General features: G+C 45.0%; 1 pseudogene; it reads left to right on the plus strand.

The window, feature by feature from the left end:
• The first annotated feature begins 14,508 nt into the window (after window positions 1–14,508).
• LOC126458716 (U2 spliceosomal RNA) lies at window positions 14,509–14,656 on the plus strand (annotated as a pseudogene).
• Window positions 14,657–15,436: the final 780 nt, after the last annotated feature.

The following is a 15,436-nucleotide window of genomic DNA, read 5'->3' on the forward strand; positions in this document are numbered from 1 at the left end:
AAAGGTTAGAAGCAATCAGAGCCATTCCAGTTCCATCCACAAAAAAACAAGTCCGCATTTTTCTAGGTCTCGTAAATTTTTACCGTCTTTTTCTGAATATGCAAATTCTAGTTACACCAAAACTTTGTTCTCTCACTGGAAAAAATACTATTTGGAGCTGGGACGAACAAGCACAGTTGGAATTCAATTCTTTGAAAGAGTCGCTACTTAACACACCAATACTAGCTCATCCAGATCTGTCACTAGATTTCATTCCTGTTTGTGTTAATTTGTTGTATGTTGCTGCATTGGCTCGTCCCTTTGTATATATATCTGAGCTCAGTAGATTTAAGTTAGCTTAACAGGGGGTAGACTGTACAAGAAACTATGAAGAATAGGGAAGAAACGCATTGCGAAGCTATATGAAAAAGACTGGGCAAAAATGAGTATTGTACAATGAGAAATATTTATCTAACAGGGTTAGATAGGATTTTTTTTTTTTGTTGAAAGAAGAGGAAAGATCTATGGGATGAAGTTTTGGGTTGGACTGCAGTACCAAATGTTACACTGGAAACGAATCCTGTCCTTCCTTTTGTATTATTCTGCTCTGTGTTTGTGTACCCTTGTGTATTTGTGTTCTTCCTGTATTTATGTATTTAGCTGATAAGAGTTATGTGGTAGAATTTTTCTAATAATATGTTATTTACTTTGTAAAGATGTTTAGACATTATTTATTCTGGTATTTTTTTTTTTGTTCATGTGTGAAGATGATGTTTCAAAAGTTATTCTGATCTTTTATGTATTTACTTATGTCATAATTCCTGTAACACTGATGTACTTGTTTATTTCTATTCTTTTGTAAAGCCTGTGTTACTGCAAATGTTATCTGTATTGTTATGTTCTTTAATGATGTATTTTGTACCTTTGTGATTGTATTCTCATGTTATAAAATTCTAATTGACACCGGTTCATCAAATTAAGTAACTTGTAAGCATTCATTTCAGTGCACACATTTCTGTTGGTCTTAACATATGCACAATATGTGAGAAGTTGGGACTGTTGGGGTTTGCACATGTGTTAATAATTCAGCAAGGGACTGGTTAACAGCATTGCTGGTTATAAGGACAATTCCAAAAACTTTGTGAGTGCACAAGTCGTGGTTTATGGACTTGCTATACTCTCTGCAAGACTCTTCGATGGTGATTGTGCAACAGGTGGCTGCTGGCCGTCTCTACAAGGACTACAGTGGGTCTGCATCTTTGATGGCCCACCAATACCACAATCTCTACAAGGACTACAGTGGGTCTTCTCTGTGATGACCTACCTACCAATATTCTTCAAAACTTCGACTGACTCTGCGCTGGGTTTGCTCTATTGTGGCCCATCACCTGTCTGCATGTCAAGAGTCAGCATTATCTTTCCGTTGGAAGGACAACACTACTTCTTCAAGACTGCATGGAATCCACTACTTCCGTGTGCATTTCCTTTTACTGCTCAGATTTTGAGAAAGAAAAACACTGCAATTTTTTTGTGATGAATAATCAGGACTGCCTTTATAGACTGTTAGAAAATTTTAGCTTTTGACCAACATTGTATCAATAAGTCTGTGCATTTGATTTATTTGTTATTGTAATTATTATTTTTTTTTCCAAATCAGTATTGGCCACTGCCCAAAACAATTTGTAAAATTTTTTGTGGGAAGCATGGGGGCTATGTAAGTAGTCTGTTGAGGTTTTTATATTGGTAACGCCACGTAGCGCTCTGTATGAAAATCACTGGCGTGCTGTGTGCAGTCTGAGGCTGGTCGGCATTGTTGGAATTTGCTATTGTAGTGTTAGGCAGTTGGCTGTTAACAGCACGTAGCGTTGTGCAGTTGGAGGTGACCCGCCAGCAGTGGTGGATGTGGGGAGAGAGATGGCGGAGTTTTGAAAGCGGATGATCTGGACGTGTGTCCAGAGACAGCAAATTTGTAAGACTGGATTTCATGAACTGATATATATATATTATGACTTTTGAACACTATTAAGGTAAATACAGTGTTTGTTCTTTATCAAAATCTTTCATTTGCTAACTACGCCTATCAGTAATTAGTCCCTTCAGTAGTTAGAATCTTTTATTTAGCTGGCATCGTGGCGCTCTCTGTATTGCAGTAGTTCGAGTAACGAAGATTTTTGTGAGGTAAGTGATTTGTGAAAGGTATAGGTTAATGTTAGGCCATTCTTTTGTAGGGATTATTGAAAGTCAGATTGCGTTGCGCTAAGAATATTGTATGTCAGTTTAGTGTTGATCAGAATATGTAAAGAGCGAAATGTCTGAGTATGTTCAGTTCTGTTCAGCTGTTTGAAAATCAGATAATGTAAGAGATTTATCAGCACAGTAATTCAATAATTTTTCTAAGGGGACGTTTCAATTAGTCCTACAGAGGAAAAGGAACACGATCTTTTCTTAGGAAATTTAATGTAGTTAAATTTTGTACTGGGATACGTTTTCGCTAGAGGCCATTGTTTTGGAATTATTCAAGGAATAAAAGTGACTTTCAAACTCGTTTCCCTTGAAAAAACCGTGGCCTCCAGCGAAAACTTATTTCAGTAGAAAATTTACCTACATTAAATTCCCAAGGGTAGCACAGTACGCTTCAGAGCTGATCGTTGCACTATTATGGAGGATATCAAACAGAATAACCCGCTCAGAGACCCAGGAGACCGTCGCCACGACTTTACCAACTGGGGGTGCGGCTACGAACTTTTTCTTCGTAGGGGAGGTGGTGTGGCGCCACTCCAAGAACAGTCGGTTTGAACTGATGAGCCCCTGTTTCATCCCCCGTGCCGAAGTTCGACAAACGACTGTCACTATCAGCTTCGCTATGCGCAAGCAATTTCACACCGATAGTCGCCCGTTGCTTTTTATAGTCTTCTATTAGGTGTCGAAGAACCCAGTTGGCACACGCCTTTGAGCACCTCACCTGGTAAACCAGAGCAGTGCCAACAGAGGTGTCTGTTGTCCAGCGAGGAGTTTAATTGTGATCAGTTGTAAGATGTCAGGCAAATCCAACACCTTCCATGAAAACCGTGACATGATAAGCAAATCCAGTAGTATGTCACATAGCTCAGAATAATTAAATTAACCAAAGTAATACGAGTAACGAGTGAGCAAATGGAATACCACAGACTGACACAAGAATGCCTAAATGCATGTCATACCTTCCCACCGTGAGACAGACGCAGTTCCGAGGTGACAAACGAGAACAGAAGCCGAGAGCTGAACCGTGTTAAGCTGAAGGCCCTACGATAAGGGACGGACACCCACGTCTCCAGCTAACCGCTAGGACCACCCCCCAGCCCATGTTTAAAGCTAGAGCCCTCGAGAAGAACAGTATAGATCTTACGATAACACTAAAAGGACCACCTCAGCCGCAAGTTTTAGTGTGAGACTTTTTCGCTTCTCTGTTACGTTGCAATCTTTAAAAACATTGCCCCTCCACGAAAAGTATAATGTTTCTCATTGGATAGACAGAATTTTTGTAGGCAGAGCTTAAAGTTAACATTGAGACCCTGATTGGTCAGATGAAAACACAGCCAGATAGTTTTTTTAAACCAAATTCGGTAAATTGTAGTAAGGAGAAGTTAGGAGAGAGTTGCTTCCGAGACGGCGAGGTGAGCGGAGCTGTGCTGTCCGCCGCCCCCTGACGAACACTGACAAGGTAATGAACGCACGCGATGCCGCATAACAGCGCATAAAGCTTCACTCAGAACTGCAGAAGTCTCATCTGCTGTACCTCTTTCTGCGTAATACTAGTGTCGATCGTCAATTAAAGCTCATGGTGTTCACATTTGCCACTTGAAGTAAAAATCTGAAACGCGATGATTTTTCTGTTATATAGTTATTGAGAAGCCTCATCAGCCACTGTAATTTACGAAAAGTTAGATAAGTAATTAAAGATAATTAAGGGTCACTGTAGACCATTTTGATAGTTTTCTCTTTTGTGAAACTTAATTTAAACCTAGATTATAGATGTAATATGGCATAGGTCATCCTTCGATCCATAGTAGAACTTGGAAACCCATTCAGGGAATATTCGTTCACATTTTTGTTGAACGCAGTTGGTTTTTACCATCCTGTATTAAAACATTTCCCTTTATCAATAGTGCAATTTATAAACAATGTTTTGTGAGTAGAATAAAATTTCCAATGGTAAACTTAACTGCTTTTTCGACGTTATTTTACCAGCTAACTAAAAATAGGAAAGCCTTGAACCCATTCCACTAAATTTAGTTAGTATTAAGATTCTTTTACAGGGAGTGCAGTGTAGCTGACGCTGAAATCATTGAGTATTTGGTTATATCATCGCTAGTCTCACTGAACTCTTCTGAACTCTACATGTCATGTGTGGTCTGGCGTCTCCTTACCAGCAACAGGTCCCAGGTTCAAACTAGTCAATTCCGTAAAAAACACGCTCTGAGCGTCGTTGCGCGAAAGTGGTAGGGAGACACGATATAGAACAGACAGACACCACGCAGAATGTTAGACAGTCTATCACCTCGAATGAGTGTGTTCGCACGTTCCAACATTGCAGGCGTAACAGCTCTGCGAGGCCGCAGGCGGCATATCGGACAAGTTTAAGAGACCTTGTTGCGGTGATGACAGACGCCTTGCTCAACGACTCAACGTGCTTTTGTTCACTCCAGGTTCCCGTAGACATTCTGCACGCGATTATGAATACCTGCTAGGCTCTTGTTTACTACCAAAAGTAACTCACCGACAGCTTTCTGGTTGGAAGGCGACTTCGCTACAGATGCCATTTTCAGGGCTGCATGTAGCGCCGCCGCTTATCGGAACGTCATGAAAATACAGAGGCTGAAGAGGAATATTCCACGGTGTGCCACACAACTTCCGCATTCTTTCAACCGAAAGTAGCCGAGAAAAAAGCGTTGTATTATTTATTTAACGACCCTCGTAGTAAGATGCCGCTGGCATCCTTAAGTTTCCGTATTGGGAATTCGAGAGATAGGGACACAGCCGCGCTACTCCTGAACTTGTTGGTTCTGGGATGTGTACCTAGCGTGCCTCCCTGGGTCCATAGTTTGCCAATACACACCTGTTTCATCAGGTGCGCCTTAAAAAGAAGTAATTTTATATAAATAAAGAAAATTTGCACCCTTTTGTAGATAACATTTTGACTTTTATAAAAATAATAAAAAACACTGTTTTTTACATTGTTAAGATGTTTGTTATGCTGTGCAGTCTTACTCATGCAACTTTCAGGAATGAATACGTGGTGACTTGTAGAGAAAATAGCCCTATATATCTGTCTGTTATAGCTGAAGTTAAAGAATTTTCAGCCGCGCGGAGTGGTCGCGCAGTTAGCAGCGCCCTGTCACGGACTGCGCGATTACTCCCGCCGGAGGTTCGTGTCCTCCCTCGGGCGTGGGTGTTTGTGTTGTTCTTAGCATATATTGGTTTAAATTAGTTTAAGCAGTGTGTAAGTCTAGTGACCGATGATCTCAGCGTTTGGTGCCTTAGCAATTCACAAAAAAATTTTAAAGAATTTTCAGGAACTTAACTCTACAACTGACTTCTAAACTTCAGTAGTTTCTTCGGAATGTATTTTCAAAGTATTTTATTTCTTTACGGTTTAGTAATATTTTTTGAAAATGAATTAATTACTTCTTAGCGAATATCTTTGGGCTCATGGTGGACGCCAAGAAAATATTTCCTCACAATAAGGAGAAAGTTGGTGACTGAAATTTCATTAGAAAGTCCTACAGCATCGGAGAGGCCTTTGTTTTAATGTCTGCCACCCCAGTTCATATATCATATCCGTGGCACTCTCTCCCTTATTTCGCGATAGTACAGAACTAACTGCCCGTCTTTGAATTTTTTCGGTGCCGTCCATCAATGCTACACCTGGCACATCGAAAGCTACAGCGGCAATCAGCCAACTCATACAAATAAGCTTACGAGTAGGAAAGCTGGTGATAAGTGGCAGAATTGCACACGCCCTTCCAAAAAGCCTACGTGTCCACGTTGAAACTTATGACCCCCCCCCCCCCCTCTATTTGTAGAACGTAGTCTTTTTCTCGTCATTACATCCCCCTTGGCATTCCCCTCCCGGAGATCCGAATGATGCATAGTAATTGACGGAACGTCATCGAGTAAAATAGAAGTGATTTCTGGCGTTCCGCAAGGTAGTATTATAGGTCATTTGCTGTTCCTTATCTATATAAACGATTTGGGAGACAATCTGAGCAGCCGTCTTAGGTTATTTGCAGATACGCTGTAGTTTATCGACTAATAAGGTCATCAGAAAATCAACACAAATGGCAAAACGATTTAGAAAAGACATCTGTATGGTACGAAAATTGGCAATTGGCTCTAAATAACGAACAGTGTGAAATCATCCACATGAGTGCTAAATGGAATCAGTTCAACTTCCGTCACACGATAAATCACTGAGCTCTAAAGGCAGTTAATTCTGCTAAATACCTAGGAATTAGAATTACGAACAGGTTAAATTGGAAAGAACACATAGAAAATGTTGTGAGGAAGGCAAACCTAAGACGGCGTTTTATTGGCAGAACACTTTGATAATGTAACAGATATACTAAAGAGACTGCCTACACGACACTTCTCCGTCCTCCTTTGGAATACTGCTAGGCGGTGTGGGACCCTTACCGGATAGGATTAACGGAGTACATCGAGAAAGTTCAAAGAAGGGCAAAACGTTTTGTATGATCTACTTGTATAAATAGAGGAGAGAGTGTCACGGACATGATACAAGATTTGGGATGGAAATCATTAAAACAAATGCCTTTGCCTCTGCGGCAGGATCTTCTCACGAAATTTCAATTACCAACATTCTCCTCAGAATGTGAATATACTTTGTTGACTCTTACCTACACAGACAGGAAAGGTCATCGTAGTAGAATAAGGGAAATCAGAGCTCGCACGGAAAGATATATGTGTTCGTTCTTTCTGCGCACTGTTTGACTTTGGAATAGTAGAGAAGTAATGTGAAGATGGTTCGATGAACCACCTATCAGGCACTCAAGTGTGATTTGCAGAGTATCCATGTAGATGGAGGTGTAGATGAATGGGGGACTAGTCTGGAACCTTTTGCCAAAGGAGTGATCGTCATGATTCTTTTTACGGGTCACACGTCATGTGGATACATATTATGGGTCTTTAACGCTGTGGTTTCCTTTGGCTTCCATTAGCTTGTGCACACCATACGCGAAAGAATATCTTTCACCGAACATTGACTGCAATAGATCACGACAGACTGAGCAAGCAAATCTTTAGTGAAGTTATGAAGCGGAAAGCACTTCCAGCGTGGTTTACACAAACACTAAGTGACCTCTAAGAAGCAAACATCAATATAAGGGACACACACACACACACACACACACACACACACACACACACACACACACACACACGGACATTCATTTAGGAGAAAAATTCAGAAAGCGATTTTCATGGACGAACAAGAAAGGAAAACAAACTTTGGGGAAGAGGAGGAAAAATACAAGCAGCATAATTGGCTCTGAGCACTATGCGACTCAACTGCTGAGGTCATCAGTCGCCTAGAACTTAGAACTAATTAAACCTATCTAACCTAAGGACAGCACACAACACCCAGCCATCACGAGCAAGAATTGAAATATTAGTTTAACGAGCTATTCGATTAAATAAATAATCAATAAATATAATATACCAACAAATCACAATCACAACCATAATAACAATTGAAGAATTCAATTATGTTAACTGAAGCACAACTTCACAACGTGAACTCCAAAACAACCATGGCAATCGACAAATAAATCCATAGCAGCTAGAATACTAATTAGTGAAATGAGAACTTGTGTATGTAATCAGCTGTATTTCATTAAGCAATAAAACCAGGACACAAATCATCTATCTTCTATTTTCTCCTGTATTTCTCTATCTGTATTCTTCCTCTGTCTTCTATACATACATGTATTTGAGTCCTGTGCCACTCTTTCTGTCTGTATGTTCGGGATAAGCGCAGGAACAACTGTAGAGATTTTGAGCTGGTTCGTGTATACACTTTACAAATATTTCGTGGAATTATTCACCTCTCAATTATGTGGAAATACGCTAGAAGCTAAACATGCTTCAGATTCTACGTTAGACTACAGTTCCGTTTCCCAGGTTGGATAACACATTACGGACACGCAAGTCTTCGATGTGGCGTCCAATTGAAATATTTGCTCCAGGTCATTGAGCCTCACTACAGCACTGTCACTAAAATATGTACATCTATACATATATTCTCCTTCAGTAGATATTATAAATGACAGTGCCTCACTGTCTTTTTCTGCCACTAAGTGAAGGCTGACCTTAGGAATAGGAACTACTATAGGGATTTTTATACTCTCGCTGGACAGGCATTGGAGTCCACAATTTGTTACGAGGCACGAATATTACCTGTTCCATATGTAACTGCCGTTTGGAGCGACATCTCGTAGCTGTGACAGGAGCTACGAGCTACCCCAGCGCCAGCTAATGGTTACTGTGTAAAGCGCACAAAGTGGGCTGGCGGCCACCCTGTCGATAAATGAAAGGATGCAATGGAGTGGCGCCTTTGATGCTCTGTTCGCATTGCTAAGCGGGTGATATTCGTTTATCTAACGTTGTTCTCTGAATTTTAATCATAACTCCAAAAGGACTGGTCGGTAAACTACTGCTACGCCAGGCAAGCCATCAGGCCCTAGATGCTTAGTAATGCCCGTTCTTAGCTGGGCCGTATCGTTAGTATGGAATTTTCTTAGTACGTACATTATGTGATCAAAAGTATCCGGACACCCCCAAAAACATACGTTTTTCATATTGGGTGCATTGTACCGCCACCCACTGCCAGGTACTCCATATCAGCGACATCAGTGGTCATTTTAGACGCCATGAGAGAGCAGAGTGGGGCGCTCGATGGAACTCACGGACTTAGAACGTGGTCAGGTGATTGGGTATCACTTGTGTCATACTTCTGTTCGCGAGATTTCCACACTCCTGAACATCCCTATGTACGACGTTTCCGATGTGATGGTGAAGTGTAAACGTGAAGGGACACTTACAGCGCAAAAGCGTACATGCCCACCTCGTCTGTTGACTGACAGAGACCGCTGACAACTGAAGAGGGTCGTAATGTTTAATAGGCAGACAACTATCAAGACCATCGCACAGGAATTCCAAACTGCATCAGGATCCAATATAAGTACTACGACAGTTAGGCGGCAGCTGAGAAAACTTGGATTTCATGGTCGAGAGGCTGCTCATAAGACACACATCACGCCGGTAAATGACAAACGACGCTTCACTTGGTGTAATGAGCGTAAACATTGGAAAAACGTTGTGTGGAGAGACGAATCACGGTACACAATGTGGCGATCCGATGGCAGGGCGTGAGTATGACGAGTGCCATCTGGCTTTGGGATACGGACTGTGCGGGTATTTAACGTACCCCCTGAGTGTCCCAATGAAGTAATAGGCCGTGTCCTGTCGCGGTATGGCAAGGTGCTTAGCATCACGAATGAAAAATGGGTCAGTGCCTACCGTTTCCAGGGCAACAGCGGAGTCCGTAGTGTTCGTATGGACCTCCGCCAGCACATACCGTCATATTTAAATACTGCGAGTACAAGGGCACAGGTTACCTATATAGGGCAACCACAGACATGCTCCCTCTGTCAATCTACGGAGCATCTACGCGTGGAATGCCCGCGCGGGCGGCCTGTGCAACTGCCGCGGGAACGCACTGAAGGTGACAACCTTGTGCCTCTTCTCAGCGAGATAGTGGCGGGTGCTGCCCACCGAACCGCTGAGAGAACTGACGACTCGACCCCGGGTCCGTCAGGAGAGGTAAAAACGGTACCTAGTGCATCTGTTGACAGCCCTATTGAGATTGTCCCGGACCAGACGCCCGTAGTGGCAGTACCGCCGGCGGCGACTAGTGCGCCTGCTGTGGCCAGTGATGTTGTCACTGTAGAGCAGATGGAGGTAGTTCTTCCTACCCCACCCCCACCGGCAGATGACGCTAAGTCCCCCCGGCGTCGTCACAGGCGCAAGAAGGCGAGCCAAGAACAGCAGGCGGAGGAGGAGGGCGTCATACGTCCCCCTCCTGAGAGCAGCAGTGAGGCCTCATCAGTTACACGCTATGTTTCTGCTGACCGCTCGGACGGTATGCGGAAAACTGCTCGCCAATTAGAAGCACTCATTAGTTCATCACGAGATCGGGGAGCAGTCCCCGCAAAACGTAAAAATGAACAGGGTAGCGAACAGCCGCTGCAGCGCACTCGCCCCCTCTCACATACCGCTGCGACTGAGCCGTCTGCGCCGCCTGGTTCGGACTATCCCGCCGATGGGGGAAGACTGAACTGGGCTGACGACGAAGACGACGAAATGCGAGATTGAGTGGGCTCGTTCCCACATGAGCTGCCTGGTATTTGTGTTTAACATCCGGGGTGAAGTAGCAGGGTTACAGTTTCGATCTTTACGCACCTGCTTACATACGACCATGACCTCATCTGACGTTACTTTCTCTGGGTTGCTTTCTTATGCCTGCAATTGACCGTCAGCCGGGAGTCCTCTCCCTTTTAACAGTAAATATCAACTCCATCTCCAACCCAGTAAAACTACGCTCTCTGAAGGACTTTCTGTGCCTTCGTGCATTTGATGTGGTTTTTCTCCAGGAGGTTTGTGCCCCCCTTCTCTCTGACCTGGTTGGTTATGAGGCACTATATAACATCGACCCTGACGCCAGGCGGGGCACTGATTTGCTTTACAGATCAGAGTGAACCCCATCCAATGTTACAAAACTACCCAATGGTCGCGTTCTTGCGTGTATCATTCGGGATGTACTTTTTATTAACGTCTATGCTCCATCAGGAGCTAATCACAGGCACGACAGAAGAACACTTTTTACGTCAGAGATTACCCCTTTCTTGACAGCTCGTCGTCCTATCGTGTTTGGCGGAGATTTTAACTGTGTGGTAGCCGATGCTGATCAGGTCCCAACGCCCATGAGGTGTGAAGCGCTCGCTTCACTCCTTCGGGCGGCCCATCTTAATGATACGTGGCGCCACTTTCATCCCGCCTACACACAATTTACTCACATCTACCCCGCTGGAGAAAGCCGTATTGACCGTGTTTATGTCTCTGCTGGTTTGCTTCCTGCCCTTTGTGCCGTCCAAGTCATTCCTGTGGCCTTTAGTGACCACTGTGCGTACTCTTGCTCCTTGCATATCACGGGCCCAACCCCAGTTCCTCGGGGCACCTATTGGAAGATGAATACACTTCATCTCCCAACGCCCGAACTACGCACTCTTGTCACGAAAACATGGCGGGATTGCATCGCTACTGCATCGAAGTACCCTACCACTGTAGTTTGGTGGCTCCGCTGTGCGAAGCCGCGGCTGCGACATGTTATCCAGCAACATAGTCGCGAAGTCGCACACTGGAAGCGTAGCACATTAGACTTCTATTAACAATGTCTAAACGATGCACTAACCCTTCCTGCTGACAGGTACGACCAGCTACGCATGCGCCTCAACAAAATTAAAGCGACAATCCTTCGCTTCTCTCGGGAGAAGGCCGAGGGGATGGTGGTGAGGTGCCGCTCCGCATCCCTGATTGAGGGCGAGAGGCCATCCAGCTATCACCTTGCCTCTGAAAGGAATCACGCAAAGAAGAACACCATTCTACGCCTTAAAACAGACGATGGTACACGCCTCACAGACCATCGTGAAGCTCTAAACACCTAACAGACCATTATACGCACCTCTTCCAGGATGTTGCGGTAGACGTCGCACTTATCGGTGCTGCCACAGACGAGCACTTATCGGTGGGGTCCCAACTTCATTGGATCATCGAGACCGCGACTGTTTAACCGAGCCACTCACACTCGCTGACCTCACAGCTGTCCTCCGTGCCTGTCCGGGACAAAAATCACCTCGCCCCGGCGGTCTCCCTTATGAATTCTACCAACAATTCTGGGACCTGTTAGGAGACCGCTTCTGCAAAATGTGCGAGGAGATTTTTGCTGGTTGCGAACTACCCGCCGAATTTCTAGCTGGACGTATTGCCCTTATTCCAAAGGTCACAGGTCACTGTCGAGCTAAAGTCCTGCGTCCTACCACCGTTCTTAACACTGATTATAAGTTGGTGGCACGAAGCGTGGCCTCTCGTCTTAAACAGGTAATGAATAAGGTACTTTGCCCCACTCAATCATGTGGCGTTTCGAATCGAACCATCTTCACCGCCGCTTCTATATACCGTGATGCTGTCTTACTCACCGCCGACACTCGAACCCCGGCTGCAGTTCTCTCCCTAGATTTCGCCGGTGCCTTTGACAGGGTCTCCCACCCTTACCTGCTGGCCGTTATGTCGCGGATGGGTTTTGGGGAGCGCTTCATAAGAATCATCAGGCACTTCTTGGATGGAGCAAATTCCGCAATCGTTGTGAACGGCTGCCGATCACGACCAATTCCCATCAGACGATCAGTTCGACAAGGGTGTCCCTTGTCAATGTATTTGTTCGCTTTAGCGCTAGACCCCATGCTGCGTGACATCGGACGGATGGTCGATGGTGTCGCTCTCCCAGGCGTCACCTTCCGCAGTGTGGCATACGCGGCTAATGTCGGTGTGTTCGTCGCAAACGCTAGGGACATCGATTCAGTTCGCCGAGTTCTCAACGTTTATGAACGAGCATCCGGTGCCATGTTAAATTCCAACGAAACAGTGCTGATCCCGCTAGGACCACGATCATTGACCATCGAACGCCCATGGTACCGAGTTGTGGGGGAACAACGTATCCTGGGCCTTGAGGTGACTGCCTGTCCGCAGCGCATGTTAACACCCACGATGAGGCGGCTTCTCACGCGCATCAGAGGACTTTGCGTGAGTCACGCTGATCGACGACTCGACCTCCATCAACGAATCCAACTGATTAATACTTACATTCTATCACGGGCATGGTATGTAGCACAACTCCTTACGCTACCGAAACAAACTGGCAGAGCCATCTCACAATCAGTATATTGGCTCTTGTGGCGGCATGCACTGTTCAAAGTCGATGCACAGACTTGTACACTGCCAAAGGTCGATGGTGGCCTTGGACTCATTGACTTTCCCTGCAAATGTGCAGCCCTCCTGATTCATCGTTTCGCCGCTTTGCGTGAAACTGACCCAGGTGGGACAACAGCGGTTCTTTTCGACCGTTATCGCCCACAATCGGCGCGTGCACCAGTACGTTTGACACATATTCCGTTCCGGATGACGACAGTCAAGGACTATTGCCTCAATCAAAGTTACGTCCTAACAGTGGCCACTGACAAGGCACGCACGTCGAAGCGCCTTTACCAGGCACTTCGAGACCAGCCCACACCACATAAATTAGAGGACAGACGACCGTCGGTCATCTGGCACCAAGCTTGGGCTAATATCAACAACCCAGCCCTTCCCACGGAAGTTTCAGCGCTATGGTATCGTGTCGTAAACAATCTAATACCCACTAATCATCACCTGGCGGCCATCCACCTACGGCCCTCGGCTACTTGCGGTCGATGTGGTGACGTAGACACCAGAGAGCATCGTCTCTTATGCCCTCACGTCACAGAAGTGTGGGACCTTGCACGTGTGCTATTAGCGCTGATCGGTGGGACGACACCAGACAATGTGTCAATCGACTGGTTCCTTACACCTGATATTCAGACCAACCCCCGAACACGACGTAACGCAATGGTGTGGCTCTTGGGCCACACCATTTTCACGATCTATGACCTTTGCCTCACCGATGCTGTCTCTTTCATGGACTACCTGTGGAGCCAGCATCGCCTGGCGGAATCTGACCAGAAATATACCATTCCGTTTGCAAGATTTCTGAAAGTCGCAATGGTTCATGGTTATCAAAAGGTATTCCGGGTTGACTAAGGCACCTCATCCAGGAATTGCCTGAGTTTACCCCTGGATCCTTGTCACTCGGACTCTCAAACTACCCTTGACTTGCCTATACCCAAGATTTGACATTGGCCTTCTGGGCATCACTAGAGTAGACTGTTCTATGATACTGATGATATGGCAATCGGTAACATGGGAATTGTGTGAACCTAGTATGGAAAATTATTGGGAAATTGGAAAACACGTAATCTATCTTAGAGGATTATTACTTCGTTAATTCTACGGGCGATGGGATTATCTCGCCAGTTTCGTTTCCATTTGTGTGTGCTGCCGTCCCTGTCTTTTTTTTTATTTTGCCTTCATTTCTGTCTTTATTTATTTCTTCCTTTTTAGTTTCTAAACTCATCACTTGCTTCACACCTGCAGAGAGAGGTGTTTTTCTGAGTAGTGTGTCGTCGCCCCCTGAGGCATAGCAGAGTATGCCCCCGCTTTTATTTTCGTTTTATGGCAATAAGTCTTGCTACTAACAGCACCCTGCTTTACGTGCTGCGTCGACACTAGAGGATGGCGGCATTTTTGGAGAGGAAAAGGTAGGGCTATAGGGGAGGAAGGAGCCCCCCCCCCCCAAAAAAAAGTAGTATCTGTTCTTATCAGCTTAATATCTGATACGTCCTGCATCGCAGGACCAGAATATTAAACTCATTTTTGGCTCATGACGGAGTGCTAGGGGCTTGCTCCACCTCTGTCGCGGGTTGGCCCGACATTGCAGTAATATATATATAAAAAGAAAATGCCCGGTGAACGACATCTGCCATCGTGTGTAGTGCCAACAGTAAAATTCGGAGGCGGTGGTGTTATGGTGTGGTCATGTTTTTTATGGAGAGGGCTTGCACTCGTCATTGTTTAGCGTGGTACTATCGCAGCACATGCCTACATCGATGTTTTAAGCACCTTCTTGCTTCCCACTGTTGAAGAGCAATTCGGGGATGTCGATTGCATCTTTCAACACGATCGAGCACCTGTTCATAATGCACGGCCTGTGGTGGAGTGGCTGCACAATAACATCCCTGTAATGGACTGGCCTGCACAGATTTGTGCCATGAATCCTACAGAACACCTTTGGGATGTTTTGGAACGCCGACTTCGTGTCAGGCCTCGCCGACCGACATCGACACCTCTCCTCAGTTCAGCACTCAGTCAGGAATGTGTTGCCATTCCCCAACAAACCTTCCAGCACCAGTATGCCTGCGAGAGCGGAAGCTGTCATGAAGGCTAAGGGTGGGCCAACACCATATTGAATTCTAGAATTTCTGATGGATGGCGCCACGAACTTGTAAGCCATTTTCAGTCACGTGTCCAGATAGCTTTGATCACATATGGTAATAGCATCTCCTAAGATATTTACTGTGTCTACTAAAACATACTGTGCATGTAAATATTATTTCTGCGCTGTCCACCTTGTGGGAAATGAGGAAATCAGGTCTCCTAGCTGCATTCTTTTCAACAAAACAAAAAAAAGTGAGAATAAAATGTGAATGCCCATACA

This window comes from Schistocerca serialis, chromosome 2 (genome assembly GCF_023864345.2).
Source record: "Schistocerca serialis cubense isolate TAMUIC-IGC-003099 chromosome 2, iqSchSeri2.2, whole genome shotgun sequence".
In the NCBI taxonomy this organism is placed as follows: Eukaryota; Metazoa; Arthropoda; class Insecta; order Orthoptera; family Acrididae; genus Schistocerca; species Schistocerca serialis.